The 19562-nt window shown below is 38.9% G+C and overlaps 1 protein-coding gene across 4 annotated transcripts in view; it reads left to right on the top strand.

The window, feature by feature from the left end:
* Nucleotides 1-19562, top strand: part of LOC140467147 (synaptotagmin-B) — a 663372-nt gene that overhangs the window by 411930 nt on the left and 231880 nt on the right. Inside the window, exon 1 of one of the 4 annotated variants that reach the window (XM_072563239.1) lies at nt 15075-15236. The exons of the other annotated variants lie outside the window; for them this stretch is intronic. The gene's annotated coding sequence lies outside the window, so the exon portion shown is untranslated. Of the gene's footprint in view, nt 1-15074; nt 15237-19562 lie in introns of those variants that run through there. 4 annotated transcript variants of the gene reach the window in all.

The raw sequence follows: 19562 nt of genomic DNA on the forward strand, positions 1-19562 counted from the left end.
TGGGGGAGTGGGTGTGTCGGGTCCTGGGGGAGTGGGTGTGTCGGGTCCTGGGGGAGTGGGTGTGTCAGGTCCCGGGCGAGTGGGTGTGTCAGGTCCTGGGGGAGTGGGTGTGTCAGGTCCTGGGCGAGTGGGTGTGTCAGGTCCCAGGTGAGTGGGTGTGTCAGGTCCTGGGCGAGTGGGTGTGTCAGGTCCCAGGTGAGTGGGTGTGTCAGGTCCCGGGGGAGTGGGTGTGTCAGGTCCTGGGGGAGTGGGTGTGTCGGGTCTTCACAGGGATTCAAGTCTCAGGACAGCTGTTGGTCCCTGCAGTAGGATGTCTAGTTATGGTCAGATCGAGGGAATAACTAATCTGGGGATGTGTATGATAAGTATGGGGTCAGTTTACTGGTTATTAGGTGTTAGACTATGCATTTAATAGTTTAACATTTTCTGAGTAAATATTTTGCATCATTTCATAGAAACCCTCCAAAATCTCTGATTTAATAAAGGTTTTCAGAGCATTCCAGGCATGGAGGAATTGTCCAGTGGAAAATTCAATTTCCCTGGTAATTCCTTCGGAGTCTGCTATGATGGGCGTGCCACAGGATGTCCATACATCACTCCTGTCTATGCTGTAATAAAGACTGTCTGGCCATTGGAAAATCTGCCTCATTATCTTTCAAGATAAGTCTTGGGATTTTGCAGAAGACTGGTCTAGGTCTTGGTATGAGCAACTTTTCACTCCAGAAGTGAAGTAAACAGACTCTCGTGCTGACTTCTCCAGAGCAATGATGCTAATGTTTATCCCAGGGCTTCAGATCCCCTCTGGAGGTGAGTTATTGTGAAAGTACACCACACCCATACATCCAGAGAGACACCTGTCTTTTTGTACAATTTGGCCTGTGGTTTATTATATTAATCAAAGAGGTGGAGACCCTGCCCTTGGAAATGTTCGGTGAGAGCCTATCCCTATTTGGACACTCTATCTTAAATGCTGTCACTCTATTAATTGACTCAGTTAAGACTTTTTTCTTCCCAAATATGGGGTAATCTAACTTCCAAGAGGACTTGAACAAACTAGTGAATTCTCTGGACTTAGCAGCACCACAAGGCTCAGTGGGCAATGCAGGGATTACAGTCAATCCTCAACAAAGATCACAATGGGCCCAGCCTTTGGGCAGAATCTTATAGGAGCCCAAGGACATGGCGAGAAACATGCCAGAATTGTGCTGGAAGTCCAGCGAGGCTAGTCTCAACATTGGGAATGGCATCTTTTATCTAAATCCTGAATGTCAAGATGGAGTTCTTGCTAGGCAATGGAGAGTTGCCTTAAAAGGGGGCTTTTATTGCTTATCGATGGCTTTATTAACTGCTCATCTCACCTTGTTAATGTGCAGCTTCCTATTGTACCACCTATTGTCAGCAAGTTTTCAACATGGAATTCAGGGCAGGACTTGGCAATTTCAACAGCCACATGCAAAAAGGTTGTCCCTGATGGGCACCACATCCACAAATCCATGTGCCAGGTTCTAAGATCCCCTATGGCACTTTCCCAATTACAGCACTAATGGACACTTTTCACTCATGATAAACACACAGCTCATGGACCTGACCAAGCTGCAACTCTGGGCTGTTCACTTGCTCTCTGAGCACTCACTCACTTGGAGCCTTGCTGGATGCTCTCTGCATTCCCTGACTTTCCACTTTTTGCTGAGATTTTCGTAACTTATCTCTCAGCTAGATATAGCGGGCTCATAGTACTGCTATGTGGCATTACCATTTAGCACAGACACAAAGCCAGGAAGCTTCTCATGGTTATTAGCAATCCTCAGCCAGGTTAAGGGAGATAGGTTAGGAATCCAGGCACAGTAAGTCAAGGACAGCTTCTGTTAACAATCCAGGGCTTGGACACAGGCAGTCAGCTGCTTTGGGCCATCACAGCCATGATCCGCCTCACATAAGAGTGAGAGGCTGAATGTTGAAAAGCAAACCACCGAACTGGATTCCTTCTGTCCTATTGTGGGCTCTTTTCTCCTAGAATATGAGACAGGCAGATACTAAGGGAGATGAAAGGGAATGGTGCAGATGTTGCTTTTGGTGTAGATCGGGAGATTTCCCACATGAGTGAGTTGGCAGCGCACGTGGCATGCAGGGTTAGTGGTGTTGGAGCTTGGGGTGGGTAAAAATGAGTGGGGAAGATGTTGCAGGCAGTAGTGAGAATGGTAGAGAATGAGCCTTGGTGAGAGGTGGGTTCAACAGCAGTGATAGAATGAGTGTGAGGTTTTGGAAAGAAAGAAGTGCACAGGCTGTTAAAATGAAGAAAGACATTTTTCCTACATTGCTGTATGTTTGTCTGGCAGGCTGAGACTGCACTAATTCAGGTGGCATCCTTGAATCAGACTGGCATGGTCTTGTGTTGTAATCTCCAATACCAGTGTTGGAGAACAGGATATCTTTCCTGTGCAGCACACCATCCAGCAGGACTTTCCAAGTGGCTGCCCATGAAGAGGAGTGTCAATTTCTCCTGTTTGCCAGGTCCTGGACAAATATCAGGAACCATGCTTGGCCGATTCTCACTGACAATGCTTGTCTGGGTGCACAATGGGCATTTAAAGGTGGTGCCAGCAGCAGGAAGCCATTCAGTCTGGGATATCCCAGCAATGGTGAATTGTTTCAGGAACGATGTGAGGTAAGCACCATTCCCACTAAGACATGCGGTTGCAAACATACACAACCACTCTGACGTTCTACACAAAGCAATCGGCGTGGTATTGGAATCACAGCATTGATTTCCTGTTCCGCAAGATGCTGCCACACTCAAGCTGTGGTATGTCCATCCAGCCGGATAGAAAATTAAAAGGAAGGCTATTGGCAAGATGTGGTTAGTATTGGTTAAAAAGCATGGCACTGGGACATGGTCAATCATTAACGAGAGGAATTTGTTAAGAAACAATGAGAAACCTTTCTAAGCCTCATGGACAAATGATACAGACACTTAGCCGAAAAGCTTAAATTCAGCCCTTAAAGCATAATACCTGTGACTGGGCAAGGGCCAGGCTGTAGGTTTCATATGAGCAGAACGGGAGACTGCACTGATGAGTGTTGTAGCTGGGGTGGAGAGGATGCAAATGCTGGGGAGTGGCCTCCATTTGGCATATAGTGCCTGATCAAGTGATATCACCCTCGTAGCCAGCACCAAGTTCTCCAACTGTGTTTGGTCCCTGTTCTTGAAGTTGTGGAAAGCGTCTCAAGATTGGCAAAAGTAGTCCCTGAGGGCTTTAATTATGTTGAGGGTGTACAGACAGTTCACCACTTCTGTCTGTTTAGTGTAACTCAGCCCAACCTTTTAATACATACAGCCACTGTCACTTTTTTTTGTTTGTTGGGCTTCAACTTTGCTGGCAGGTCCATCATATGGCACTTTGTCAAAAGCCTTTTAAAAGTTCATGTTCAAGATATCAATCTCATTATTCTCATAAACCCTTTCTATTCTCTCACCAAAAAGAAAAGTACAACGGGGACAAATTAATAATTCTGCTCTGGCTTTCCTTTTATCAGCATTTATCAAAATACTATTTTTTTTTCACAAATTATGGTTTCTATAAGCCTTTCATTATTAAACTGACTGCCTCATGGTTGCTGGGTTAATTCTTATGCTTTTTTTTTCAACAAGGGTACAAAATGCAGTTGTATGGTCCTCTGGCTCTTCTTCTGTATCTAGGGAAGAATAGAAAGATTATGGCCAGTGCCTCCACAATGTCACCTCTTACTTCCCTTAGCATCTTCAGTTTCATCTCATTCTATTTTAAGAACATACAAAACAGGAGCAGGAGAAGGCCATCTGGCCTGTCGAGCCTGCTCCACCAATCAGATCTTTTCATGGACTCAGCTTCACTTCCCCACTTGCTCACCATAACCCTTACTCATTAAAAAATTATCTATCCTTTCCTTAAAAACATTCAACAAGGTAGCCTCAGCTGCCTCACTGGGCAGGGAATTCCACAGATGCACAACCCTTTGGGTTAAAAAGTTCCTCCTCAACTGTGTCCTAAATCTGCACCCCATTATTTGCAGGCTATGCCCCCTAGTTCTGGTTTCACCTGCCAGTGGAAACAACCTCTTTGTTGACTTGTCCACTTTAATTACAGACAGCCATTCTCCTCTTTATCATTTTTTCTAACTCAGTGTCTCAACTGCCTTCTCTTTCACTCTAACTTCAGTCGCATCTTCATCTTATCAGTGTTGTCAACTAGGGTTCACTGTTGTTTAGATTACTTACAGTGTGGAAACTGTAACAAGTCCACACCCACCCAGATCCATTCCCTTAATCTAACACTACGGGTAATTTAGCATGGCCAATTCACCTAACCCGCACATTTTTGGACGGTGGGAGGAAACTGGAGCACCTGGAGGAAACCCACGCAGACACGGGGAGAACGTGCAAACTCCACACAGAGAGTCACCTGAGGCGGGAAATGAACCCGGGTCTCTGGCGCTGTGAGGCAGCAGTGCTAACCACTGAGCCACTGTGCCACCCGGTTTTCTTGCCCTTTTGTTTTACCCATCAAGGGAATGTAATCAACTATATTCAAAGCAACACCATATTAAAGGCAACCCTGTTACAGTTGCAATAATAGCTTGAATCTTTGCTTACCAATCTCTGATCCCAAATTACCTGAGTCAGCTCTCTACCTACCCACTGAAATTGGCATTCATCCACCAAAAATGGATATAGAACAAATGAGGCACAATATTAAAGGAAATAATGATCTTAGGTTCTTTGGTTTTTAGAACCTAAAAATGTGTAAACATATACATTTAACATCAGTTTTAAAATTCTTGGAGGAGCAATATTAGTTAAATAGGATGGTCCATCACAATAATGCCTCATACAGCTCAGCATAACTCAAAATGGTTCACTGCACAGTGTAGTTACTGCTATAATGAAACAAACATGGCAGTCAGTGTGCATGCAAAATGGTTCCACAGAAACAATGCGATAATCACCAGACTACTTGTTTTGTTGATGTTATTAAGGGAATGATGTGAAAGGTTTTTTTTTACTGGAGTTCAATGTGTAAGTAATTCCAACAGTAACTTTCCATACTGCCATCTTTGAATTAAGGTATTGTTTGACATTTTGTAACAAGCTACTGTTTTCCAGTAAGCTGTCGAGAGCTAATAATTAAGTTACTTCAAATTCACAAATTGAACATGTATTTTGGTCTAGGAACAACATAATTGCAAAGATTGCCATAATAATGGTTCAGAAATGTTTATGTAATGCTATAACATTGTCTAGTGGACAGCAATGTGTTGTATTTTCGAGCAATTTTGAAAAGCAATTACAAATTAACTGTATTAGTCCTAGTAATTTGTTCACAATTGATTTGTGAAATTGGTTAACTAATCAACTAAGATTGAAATGCCAAGTATCCATCAAATCAAGATTTACAATAGCAATGTTTAGTGGAAAACTGTATAATTTAAAATTGAGGCATTAAAAAAAATGCTAACACTGAAAAGCTTGAAGCAGTACCCTTTATTTTTAATTTCATTGTTTTTTTCCGTTATATATATGAAAAATGTTGTAATTTTATCAACTAAATTAATTTTACTTAAGTAGTAGCTTCTCTACCTCAGCCAGTCTTGCCATTTTCATTGTGATTTGAGCTAAAGAGTAGCTATTTATTCCTTCCTCTGCAGTGCACCATAGCCCATCACATCGGCTGTGATTATGGACAATAATGTACTGAAGGATGGAGGAGGATTAGCAATGTGATTGTGGAACTGCAATGAAAAAGAACATGTGACTTAAGCACACTGTTAAAACGCTTTTATTCGATTATGCCATCTTAAAGCATACCACCCCTTTCAGCCTCAAGAAGTATGGATTGGAAATATAATATAGATTATGTTTTTCTTGCTATGGATCGAATTGTGCAAAACCTTTACCATCCACAAGGTTTAAGAAAGTGGTCTCAGTGACATGCCCATTGACTTTCTGTCTTTTTTCATTTGAGTAATGTCTAGCTTTCAGTCACTAGCTCTCACTCAAGTCTCCAACGTAACCAGCATCTCACTGTGCATTGAGTGATAAGCACAAATCTACATTGCACTGTTATGTGGTACATTAGACCAGTGAGCCAAACCAATGTGCTATAAAGTAAGATTTGTTGCCCAGCCTGGGAACAGGACAAATAATGGGTAAATCGGACACTAAATTCTAGTTGTCAAATTCTTCCTTTCAGTACTCATTGTGCTCACATTTAATGTTTCCCACTCTCACTCAGAGCAATATATCCTTATTTATCACAGGTACCTGGGTCATCATTATATGTTCTTTTTGTTTCCAAATAATGCAATGGTATCATTAAGTGCAACATATTATGTCAACAGTCAAATATAAAGGTGGTAGTGAATATTATCATGTATTTTGTAAAGACGATATCATTTTATCTTCTGTATTTTTGACTGCGACCAAAATGGAAAAAGGACTGTTTTAAAACCAAGATCTGTGGAAGGAATTGTTGCACTTTTTAAAAAAAAATCAAGGTAGTGTGAAGTGTGTTGTGTCTGGTGGTTACACTGCGTTTTGTTCAGGAAGTGAGGAAAGTAGTTTCCAGATGGCATAGCACTGGAGGGTGTGTGCAGAATACAATTTGATTGGAAACAAGTAGCTGACCAGTTGTGATACCAATGTCATCAGCTTGATGACAACTTGCTGATTTTGTTCTGGACAGCTGAATACTTGAGGATGTGAACAATTTGTCGAGAAATCTTCAGTCCACTGGAAGGGCAGGTGGTCTCTTCCCCTCTCTCTCAATAAGTAAAAAATACCTGGAGAAAAGAGTTTGAAGAAAGAAAATCTGAGCAAGGAGGAGGAACATCTCTGCAGATCCCAATGGATTGATTGAACTATGTTTTCCATTTGTTTTTAACCAGCTCAGAGACCACTTTGTTTGTCTGAGTCTGTCTGTATGTGTGTGCAGGGATTTTATAAGGATGTTCGAATTGGAACTGGTAGTGCTAGATGACAGTACATAGCTATTTACTTGTAATTGGAATCTAAATTTGTAATAAACTGTAGTTCTTATTGAGTACAAGAATCTGGTTACCATTAACTCGATTCTAACACAGATAAATCACGGATTTCATGTGCTTTGATTAAATCACTAACATTATGGTAACCCCTGGAGTCAAGGGGCTTGAGAATTAGCATGTTTTCCCAAGTGGGTTGTAACAATTTCTCATATCAGGTATGCAGAATTCCCTTTTATTAATGAAGATTCAATGAAGACTTTAAGTTGCATTGATAAGTGTAAAACTTGCGTAAAGTATTAGTGAAAGCTGCAGTAGGAAGCCAAACAAAATTGCAATTAATCATTTTGACACATTTGTGTCTTGGGTGAATGCTTCTCAAACGTTACTTCCTTTTGTGATTATCACATTCTAAATACGGTGCTGCTCCAGCATTACAAACATCACCTATTGTTTCATTAATGGGTAGCAGCCATTGACTACTACTTTTTATTTCATGCTGAATTTCATGCTGATACGTGGCCTTCCCTTTAACTTATGATATTAAGTGAAGGACAAAGCCGAATCCTGAAAAACAGAACCACCAGTTTTATTGTCAGAAGCTCTCAGAATAGTTTAACACAGAAGCCTAGTCTGTAAAAGGATGTACATGCAGCAACAACTGGGATTTTGCTTTCAAACACAATAAAATGCTCTAACTAAGTTTAGGTTTTATGGTGTGTGTCATTACCATTTTCAAGAAAGTAATTTAATTAAAATAGCTTTCTTCCCTGAGGGTTAAGGTTCCAGTGATTTTGTGCTTTCTGCTTACAGTAATGGAAAATATTGGCAGGAAGAATAATAGGCAATGCCATCGTTGCATGATATAAATCTAAGCATTTTGTCAGTTTTTTAAAGAAAGCATTCTGGCTGCATTATTTTGATGGAATAGGTTTCAGAATTTTTTTTAACTCTTACCTCAAAATGTCAATTTAAACTGTTTTTCCAGCCAACATTTTTTTATTATCAGGCATCAACACAGGTAAATGTGAACCTTAAAAAGGGGTGTAACAAAGGAAACTATTTCTTACAAGCTTTTTCTGACTTCTGTGAAAAGCGAGGATTGACTAGCAGTTGCATAACACTCCCCGACAAAGAGAAATGCTCTTTAACCAACCTCCTGAATTCCAAGGGCAATTAACCCTGGAATTTAGGTCAGGATTTGCAACAATGGGATTCTGCTGCAGATTTGATGGCAATGCCTGGTATGCAGCAGATATTGTACTGACAGCTAATTTTCATTCCATTGATTTCGGTGATTATCAAGTTGTGAAACAAGTGAGTGATCCAATCTGCAAGATTACCAGTAATCCACCCAAGGCTCAGTGTACGTTGAACTGAACATCTCAATATTTTTTCTTCTTTCTTGAGAAATGACTCCCAGTCCTTGTTTTGTTTTGTTTTTATGTTCCTCTTATTTGTTATGACTAGTTTTAGTGATGTGTGTGTCTATATCCATATCCAGCAGTTCTTTATATCTATCAGGAGGTCAGTAGATGGACTGATCAATGCTGCAAGCAAGATGCCCAAGCCATGCGATTCCTGGAGCTGATGGGAAGCCCATGTTTTTTTCAACACTGATAGACAGCTCACTAATTGTGAGAGGGAAGAATTACATTGGTTCATTCGCATAGGTAACCCTTGCAGAGGAGCCTTCAAAGTGATGCAAACCTAGACAAAAAAAGGTAGGCACTCAGGACCATTTTACTGTCAGTGCAGAACATGCCATTATGCTCCTGCTGCCAAAAGAACCTTCCGCAAAATCTAAGCAATTTTCAGTGCTGTCTTCACAGCATGCTGTTTGGTTTCTGTTGAGTTCCTTTGAAACAATATAGCATGAATATTGCTTTAAAGCAGCCAAGCAGCAATCATAAATAAACCGTGCAGGTCACAAACAGGTTCTACATAAGTTAAGTTCTCTTTGAGATATGATCATGCAATTTCACATTAGTCTTAAAGGAATCACACAATGCAACATACCAGACCTCATATGGCAACAGATGTCAGAGGTACATTGTATATATCTCTTGCTTTGTGAATAGCAATGATGCTGCTCTCTGTTCTCAATGGGGAACCAGCTTCCTATAAAGCAAACCATTCCAAATTCGCCGCATGCACTAAGGTAATAGAAAAAAACAGTGGAATATTTCATGTTGCAAAATTGGACTGGCTGGATGAGCAGTTGCGTCAAAAGCAGCCTGTATCTTCTGCTTTATTTTTAAAAATGCTAAGGATAACCTTTCAGGTTATTATAAATACAGAACAATTTGTGTCACAACACAACTTGCAGGATTTATATTTATTATTGATTGTGCAAATGGAATTGTCTTGATGATTCATTTGTTGCTACCTAAGCCAGAAAGCCAAAAATATGCACCAAATCACCAATTTTATTTGAACAATTGAATACTTTTCTACATTAGAAATTAATATAATATGACAACCATTATTCTTTTTTCAATTGATTATATCTTAGAAAACACATTGAATTTCTTTGGGTCTTGTGTTCCTTTATAATTATGGGACTTTGAAACTATTTGCTTCAGAAATAAAAATATTTTAATCTTTAATTGTCAGCATGGACAAGTTGGACAGAAGGGTCGGTGTCCTTGCTGAATGTCTCTATAACTCTATGATTCTAATAAAGATTTGCTTCAATATTCTGTTTCTTGCTGGGGCCTCATACGGTTAAGTCATGGTGATAGAATATTGGGAGAGATGACACTCATGTAGGTTACACTCATGGTCCTTCCTTCTCTTTTTTCCAGAAGGAAATTGGGCATTGAAATTGGTCTTCTTCAGAAACATGAAATGAGCACAAAACAAACTGACAATTTCATGTCATGTCCCATTTTCTTTTCTTTAAAGTCAGTGGAAAGGGAAGCGAGGTGCTGTGCAATGGGTCTTTTGATTCACCATGAGCTTGCTTTGCAAAGTTGGTGAAGATTAATTTTACCCCCATTATCTGGTTAATAGCTCATTGCCTTTTAAGGTCTTGTGACAACTAAAGGTTCTCTGCCTAACCATGACACTCTTGTAATAGTACTTAGACTTCCTAAATTAACCTAGTCCTGTTTGCCAGAATTTGGCCTATATTCCTTCAAACCCTTCCTATTCATATACCCTTTGGATCCCTTTTAAATGTTGCAAATATGCTACATCCTGTAGACATAGTCTATATCTAGTGAAATGCTGCTATTAGACCTGATATATCAACACTATTTGGTGCTGTTCTTACATTCTGCTCCTAGATAAATCTTTCCTATCACTCTGACTATGTCTACAGAATTTCCATTACTTCCTCCAGCAGCTGATTCCATACTCTGTATGAAAAAGTTGCCCCTTACGTCCCTCTTTTATATCTTTCCTCTCTCACCTTAAATCTATGCCCTCTAGTTTTAGGCTCCCCACCCTGGGGAAGAGACCTTATCTATTCATCTTATCCATGCCCCTCATGATTTTATAAACTTCTTCTGAGTCACCCCTCAGACTCCAATGCTCCAGGAAAAGTAGCCTCAGCCAACTCAGCCTCTCCATTAAGCTCAAACCCTCCAACCCTGGCAACATCCTTGTAAATCTTTTCTGAACCCTTTCAAGTTTCACAACATTTTTCCTATAGCAGGGAGACCAGAATTAAATGCAGTATTCCAAAAGTGGCCTAACCAATGACCAGTACAGCTGCAACATAACATTCCTACTCCTATAGTGAAGTGCTCTAGGGATATATTTTGTACAACTTCAAACTTTTCCTTTGCTGAAATAAGGCAAATAGATTACAACACATGAATCTCCAAGGTTGGTTATCAACTCAGTGTATTCAATATGTAAAAACAGGGATAATATGGAATTCCAGTAGAAGGTCAGCAAAATACAAATGTTGAAAGATAGCAGATGTTTGGTAAGAAATCAGTTGTGTATCCTACTAAAATGATTCGAAACACAAAATATGAGAAACTACTGCAAACTATTACTCAAGTCTTTATTTTGATGTTAACAACATGATTTTGTTTTCAATGGTTCTAATACTCTTTCATGAACTTGCAAAAGCATATTTTACATGATGTACATCCTCAAATTATTCTTGAATAAGACTAAGTAATGCTGAAAATAATTTGTTATTAATTACTTATAGTTTTTGAGGGTGATTTGACTGTACTATTTATATAGTTATTGATCTAATTGAAATATGCCTTTGTTGCTCTGTAAGCAGAGATAATGCAAATACCACAGACCTAAGAAATTATACAGTTAAAGTCATGCCAGCAGTTTTAACCCTTTGAAGGATGTAGCAGAATGATTGTAACAACATTAAAGCACCTTATTGAACTCAGCAGTACTGAGTTTTTCAACTGAGTTATTAAACTCAGCAGTACTATTCTAAAGTTCAAAGTGTTATCTACTTCTATTTGATGTTTCAATTCTACTATCTAATATATTGAAATCTATGAAAGTATTGCTGCTTTGATTCCAAAAGTACAATGCCATTATAATGGTCTGTTGTGGGAATTGGTTTGTTTATCAGCTTGTAAACAGGAACATCATATATCATCGAAGTTACTGATCGGGAGAATTAACCGTAATGATCGATGTGCGGAGTTTCATGTAAGAAGCAACACACTAAAGATTGCATCTGTCTAGAAGTGCGATAAGAGAAAACTGAATTTTTAAAACCTCACCAGGTAGCAATTCCTCACTTATATGCCTGGTGTGTTTGGGAGCCTGCTATTTGATTATGACTACACCATAGCTTTGGTCGTGAATAATTAACTGTGCATTGAACTTGCTGCCTTCTCTCTGGCTCAGGATTACATCACTCAGCATCTTTCTGCAGTGAATCTTTGCAGGCGAGCTTTTACATTTTCAGTAGGTGCAAGGACAGTACCAACTTGAAGAATATCACACAGGATATTGAGAGAGAGAAAAGGGATATACTCAACTTCAGTTTTAAGAAGATGATAAAAACACAAAATTGAAATCTTTTTTGAAGCTATATCTAGTGAAATGCTGCTATTAGACCTGATACATCAACACTATTTGGTGCTGTTCTTACATTCTGCTCCCAGGTAAATCTTTCCTATCACTCTGACTATGTCTACAGAATTTTTAATACATTGCAATTGCAATCAAAACTGTTGAGCCATTTTCATGTCAGGAGCCCTATGAAATTCACAATGGGTTTTGCCATTAATCTTCGGCTAAGCAATAGCACAATTATCTGGCATCTTGGCTCTTTGACCAATTCGGGGTTGATGTACAGGACCTGTAAGTTAAGGGTTTCTAGTTAAGGTGACCACGGGAAAGACTCACAAGTGCTTAAATTTTGAGACTGCAGTAACAATGGAATGAAGAAAAGACTTAGGAATATCTTTCTCACCTGGGCACCTTGCTATAAAATATGGCAGACTGGAAAAAAAGATGAACTCTTTAGATGACAGGAGGAACAGAACAACTTCTCCAACTAATACAATAGTGGATGAGCCAAAATATTAACCAGGAACAATATAGTCCCTTCAACACAAAGAAACCTCACCAGGAGCTTAGAGACTAACAAAGACAGGAACTATGTGTGGCATAACAATTACAGGTGCCAAGCACCACACGCTAACTTCTCAGCATTATCCTGAACAGCATTTTTCAGATTTTTTTCACTATTAATTTGTTATAATCCAGAAGGTAAATTTTTGAAGGATAGAACTGGACCCAGTTTTTACACACTTTTATAATCATCTATTTAAGTGTAAAGATTATAAGCATTTACCTCCTAACTCAATAACCATAATTTTCTCAGTTACTGAAAATGGAAAAGTGATTCTCTTTTCACTGCTGTTAGCTAGTCTGACTTCACAAAAATGCCATATGACAAACAAGTTAAAGGATTTCATCAGAATCTGGTATAAGGGTCTGGGACAGCCAGTGAATAGTTTTTTTGACAAAGATGCAGATCCACATTAAATTCTGGATTTTTTAAAGACTATGTTAACATTCATAATTATAATTGATTTTGTGTGGTATTTTATGGGTTGTTTTATTTTGAAGGTCATTGATTGTTTTAGAATTCCCCAGCTTGTTTCAGCTACTAGAATTTAATTTGTCACAGCAGTCAAAATGTGAGCAGAGTTTTCAGAGCAGGTTGCCTGATGTGGATTAGGCTGAAGTTCCCCAGTGCTATGAAAACTCTTCATAAAAATGTTTTTTTTTCAGTTTTCAGCTACAAAGCATCAACCAGGCAAAACAAACCTCAAGAGAAATCTGTGTAAATGTAGTAATGTTGCATTAACACGCATGATGGAGTTATGCACTCACTGAGTGCCCTCTGAATTTGTTTCAGTCCATGTATATTTAAAGAGCACAAATGAATTCTCATGTAATGCCCACTATCTGAATCTACTATTAATGAGTGTTTGCCTGTCTGCTTGAGACTTTTTGTGGACTTTTAATTAAGTTTTCTGAGGTAGAATGTGATACATGAAAATAACAACCTGAGTTGTTAGGCTAATTAAAATTCAGTTCGTATAAATCTCTAATTAAAGGAACAGCAAAACTGTTTTGGTGCAGGAGTACAGGGCGTTTACTGAGAGCATCTTTCAGAGGATTATCCAGTAAATGGTGGTCTTACTAAACAATCTCTAACAGCACTCTGATAACTCTCATTCATTGTAAAAATCAACACCATAACTTTGATTCAATGGCCCACCATGCCAATTAGCCCAATTAAACATAAATTATAAACAATTAACAAACCTTCATTTGCACTTATTCATCTCTCTCCATATACCTTACAACTCCATCCAAACAGGTTGAGGCAGAGACGTGTTTGATGAAGGTGGGAGAACATGGTGGTTGGTCCTCCATTCAGAGAAAGGTGACGGAGCAATGCTCCGAAAGCTTGTGACTTCAAATAAACCTTTCGAACTATAACCTGATGTCACATGACTTCTGACTTCTGCCATGAAAGTGTGAGCCTTACTGAGGCACTGCTACTCAGAGATGATTGTCTCTACATAGACCTTGTGCTGGTGTCTCATCTATTTCCAGCCTGATCTCTATCTATTCCCTCTGGCAATTGGAGCATCGTGTATCTGCGGAGAGAAGGTGTTTGTGCTAATTTTCTTCCTGCTGCTGCAGATATTGCCAGTGCTGTAGGTGTTGATGTTTCCCAAGTTCTTCACCAGAGGTGCAGGGTGGAGTTGCAATAATTGCCCTCGGCAGGTGTGAAGAATGAAATCGGGAAGAGCAACTGAGGACCAATGCAATGCTAGACAGGTAAAGTGCCTTCCAAGAACTTGGAGGTCATCTGTCAAGCACTGAAAAAAAACTCTCTGAAAGAAGGAGTACTACAAATAGCAACTTCTCATTCTGGCCATAGCTGGAACCGACCAGGTGCATGGTCCAAAGTTTCCCACCTTTTCTGTTTTGCTGATGAAACACTCCAAGTATGCACCACCTTTTTCACGCTACCAAGGTATTAACAGATCAGGAAACATGTGCCCTGGCTAATAAAGCCAGAATTAATTATTTATCATAATATAGAAATATCCGCATAAGTGTTTCCCTGCTTCCCATCGAATACATCTGGGTGAATCCCGAAAGAGAGTCAGGATCTGAATCTGATGTTATCTTTCGGCAATTATTGATCCCATGATGCACCCAAACCAAGCTTTGAGCAAGGTCCCTGGTGTCTCAGTATTCAAATAGTTAGCCTGAAAAAAGGACCATGCCTAATTTATAAAGCAGCTACTTAAGGGTTGTGAATGTTTTTATGCTTTTCAGTGTTATTGATTTCAGCACTGATCGAGCTCCTCTGGTCGTTTACTTTAAGGCTTATTAAAACTTCTTTGTATCTCACAAAACAGCTGGAGTTAGAATGTTCTGCTTCAATATCATATTTGATTTGTGCCTGAAGTTCATACGCAGGTCTGAGCCAATCTCTTGGGAAGGATTTGCATATTGATTCCTGGGGAATGCCCTTGAATGTGCGTCCACGCCTGTCATCTCTGCATGCAGAGCTGTGTGAGCAGCATCGCAAGCAGGAAGGCATAGAGCTGCATGTGTATTATTGCGGGTAGTGCTTGATAGACAACTGGATTGCACACAGGAAAGGGACTGCAGGTAGCAATTGATAAGCAAAAAGGTTGATTATCAAACTTTTAGAGGAGGATACCAGAATCTGTCTATATCTGGTGAGTGATAAAGGCTTTTTATGTAATTTCCTTTTTTGCTAAAAAATGCCTTTTATTTTCACTTCGCAGCCAACTTTATTAATCAGATCTATGTATTCAGTGTTGAAATGAATAATTTAAAAATGTTTTAATAGCTGGGCAGTTCAGAAAAGTGGTGTTCAATGAATATTTCTGTGCTACATTTTCTTATTTTGTAATCATGTATTTCTCTAATGGATCTGATAATGGTCTTTAAAATTAGTTAAATATGTGTGCACGGATTTGACCATACTGGCTGGTTAATATTAGACAGGCATAATCAGATTCACTCTCAAGGATAGATATGAGTCCACATTTCTTCTCCTGGATCAGTTTTATTATTGTACTCAAGGACACAGCAGTTGTATTGTGAAATATTCTATCACATTCTGTACAAGAAGTAGCAGGCAATCACGGGTGGACAGTGTGGGAGATATAAGTAACTGGTATAAAAATATGGGGAAAGAAACTCGAAGGCTTGGTACTGCAGTGGTGTCAAAATGCACCTGTACTTTCAAGTCTTGTACCATAATGTTAAAATGTGTAATGTCTGCATCAGCATAATCCCATATCTTGCCTATCTATGAAACAAAACGTATTTAAAAATTAGGCAAGATCAAGCTATACCTCCACAAGCCTGTTAATAGAAGTAACCCATGGGTTCCCATTAATCAAATACTATATCGTAAATGAGGTTGGGACTTGTGCTTTACCAAATATTCCGTTTTCATTTGCCTTACGGCTACTGCTTTTAAATTCTGCCCATTGTTTGCTGATAGCTATTAAATTTTAAAGTATCATATTTCTTTATATTAAATCTAGATTAACAAACATAAATCTTCCATATTTAAGGATATTAATTCATACGCAGAGACTAGACATCTTTGATAGCACAGTTTACATTTGTAACAAGTATTCAGTGCGAATAATTGATTCATTGGATAAATCTGAATATATATATATAAACAACCAAGAGCTTTACATTATGAATGTATAATGAGTTTCATTCCTGATGAAGGGCTTTTGCCCTAAACATTGATTCTTCTGCTCCTCGGCTGCTGCCTGACCTGCTGTGCTTTTCCAGCACCACACTCTCGACTCTGATCTCCAGCATCTGCAGTCCTCACTTTCTCCTGGTATAATGAGTGTCAACTATTGCAGTCATAACAATCCTTTGACTAACTAAGAAGATTCTAGGTTCTAGTCTACGCCAGATCATAAATATTTCAGGTAGGCTAACACTACAATCATAAGGGTGTGAATCATTGTCAATAATGCTATATTTCGGGAGAGACATTGAGTTAAGTCCCTGCCTACCTACTCAACTAAACATCAATGATTCTGTGGTATCAATTGATGTTACTAGTAAGTTCGTTTGGTGTCAGGAGTCACTTTCCTTATTCAAAGATCACCAAAGATGGAGTGATTATCAACATCTGGGTGTTGTTTGTGAACCTTCCTTACTGAAATTTGCTGCATTTATCCAAACAAAAGAAGTGTATTAAACTCAAAAGCAATTGGTTGGATATAACGTATTTTAAGAACATTCTGACAATATGCAAAGGTCCTCTGTACATATAAGGTCCTCTATTTTCTCCATTATAATGTCCCTTCAATGATGGCATCATTCCGTAAGAAAGGGTCAATGTTTACATGATATCCAGCTACGTTTTCAACCCTCCCCCTTTTCTAAACTGTCAGACCACATATTTGACTTTCAGTGCTATTTCCTTCAATTAAACATTTACGGGAGTAAAGTTCATTGCCTTTGATACACACCACAGGCTCCATTCCCTACTTAGCAACTGTATCACTTTCCTTAGAACCTTCTGAAGATGCACAGGATTGATCACACCTTTGGTGTCATATATTATCCTGAAATGATCTGCCGATCATATATCCACATTGTGCTCTGCAGGAGGATGTTTCAATTTCTATAACATCATCTGACTCTGCTCCTGCTTCAGCTCGTCCAGTGAAGCCCTTATCTATGACTCTGAACGTCTAGATTTGGGGCTATTCTAATGAACCCATAGACATCTCCTCACACTCTGCCTCCTATTATAGCATCTTAAATGTTGCCCATATCTTAACTTTGCCAGGGTCTCTTTTCTTATCACCCTCATGAATGAGCTGGCCTAAACTGTTTCCCAGTTTTGCAATGCCTCAATTTTAAAATTGTTATCTTTATCTTTAAATCTCTTCATGGTCTTGTTATGGCCAATCTCTATACCCCTCTTCAACCCTAAAACCCTCCAAGATAACAACTGATTTTCTCTAATATTGAGCCTGTAGCACCTGCAATTATAATTGCTCCATATTTGGTGGCCAACCCTACAGGTACCAAGGCCTTACTTTCTGAAGCCCCTTCCCTAAAACTATTGATTTTTATTTTCTACTTAAGATGTTCCTTCAACCCTACCTTATCTGCTCAATATCTCCTTAAGTGGCTTGGTGTCAAACTTTGCTTTATAATGTCACAATGAGGTATCTTACAATTTTTCATTACATGAACAGCTACCTATATACAGTTATTGTTGTAATGTGTAATATACACCAGTTTTGTCATCATCTGGGTATTGTGAACCTTCCTCTGTGCAAATTTGCCACACTTATCTAAACAAAACAAGAGTATTAAACTTAAAAGTAATACATTGGATACAAAGTATTTTGAGAACATTCTGACAATATCCAAAAGTACTCTATATGTACAAGGTCTTCTAATTTTTCCATTCAGGTTAGAGGATTCTATTTCAATGCCTGGTCTGTGCTGAGCTAGTTAATTCTACCTCAGTCAGGAACTGATATACTCGGAAAGATAACCTCAGTCAAAATAGAGCATTTACAAAACAGACAATGTTGTCAAGGACACTAAAAGAGTCGAAATGGAAACACTCCATGGGTTCCCATTAATCAAAGCCCTCCCAATACTGTGCGAAAGTAGAAGGATGGTCATCAAGTGAGGGCAAGATCAGGCTCAGCCGTGAGGTAATGTTTCTGCATGTAGAATGCCCACTTGGATTAAGGAATGAAGGGTAGCTGGCACTTCTATGAATCTTTTGCAAGAGCTAGAAATAGGCATTTAAACATATTTTATTATTTATTAACCAGCTTGATTGGTAGATTGTGTCATTTCTAGCTTTGGTTAAAATGTAAATACTTTACAAAATTGCAATATAAGCAAGTTGCCAAAGCTGCAACAAAATTCAAGAATTTGAATGTAAATAGTTCAATTTATTGGCAATGAAATGGGCAAAACAAGTTTTTAAAATTTATATGAATAATTTATTTCCATTTAGAACTTGAGTAGTGATGAGAAAAGATATATTTTGTTGAAGCTTTTCATCCTACACTCATCAGACCATACCTGAGGAAACCAATGTAAAGAGACACAATACTTTTTGCTGTATAGTAAGAGAGTGCTGATTGGTTGGCAGGCAGTGCGGTAGAGATGTTGTCATGGAGAGTTGGATGATGAATGACAGTTCTTAGCTTTGTTTAAATTTAAACCAGGCAAATTGATATAGCTTGGTTGAGACATTGCTGTGATGAATGTGCATAAATTAATACACTTGACCCTGTATATTGCAGACAGAAGGTACATTAAGTTTCAACTTAACAAAACAGGTGACAGCTATTCTCTGGTTCATTACTCAATATAATATTAGAATGAGTAGCTAAATTGATATCATCCCTATACAATATACTCCAAAGTCAAAATTATCATTGTGTGGGCTCTTGTGATGTAGTGGTAGTGTCCTCCCTTTGAGTCCAAGAATCCTGCATTCAAGTCTCATCTGCTCCAGATGTATGTTATGACATTATTGATTCAAAAATAATAAAACTACAGCCATTATGATATTTCAGAAATTGGCTAAGAATTTTTTTTTAAATCATACTGCTTCAGTAGAATCTGAGCAACTCAATCTTTTATTTTCCAGGAGCTTGATAAACAGCAGCACAGTGGCACAGTGGTTAGCATTGCTGCCTCACAGTGCTAGAGACCCAGGTTCAATTCCTATCTCAGGCGACTAACTGTGTGGCGTTTGCACATTGTCTGCGTGGGTTTCCTCCAGGTGCTCTGGTTTCCTCCCACAGTCCAAAAATGTGCAGATTAGGTGAATTGGACATGCTAAGTTGCCTGTAGTGTTAGGTGTAGGGAAATGGGTCTGGGTGGGTTGCGTGTCGGTATGGACTTGTTGGGCCGAAGGGCCTGCTTCCACACTGTAAGTAATCTAAACAGAGGCTGCGTAAACACTTTGAACTGTTAAATGTGCAACAAATCTATTGCTAATAATGCTGTTTTTC

This window comes from Chiloscyllium punctatum, chromosome 45 (genome assembly GCF_047496795.1).
Source record: "Chiloscyllium punctatum isolate Juve2018m chromosome 45, sChiPun1.3, whole genome shotgun sequence".
NCBI classification, from domain to species: Eukaryota; Metazoa; Chordata; class Chondrichthyes; order Orectolobiformes; family Hemiscylliidae; genus Chiloscyllium; species Chiloscyllium punctatum.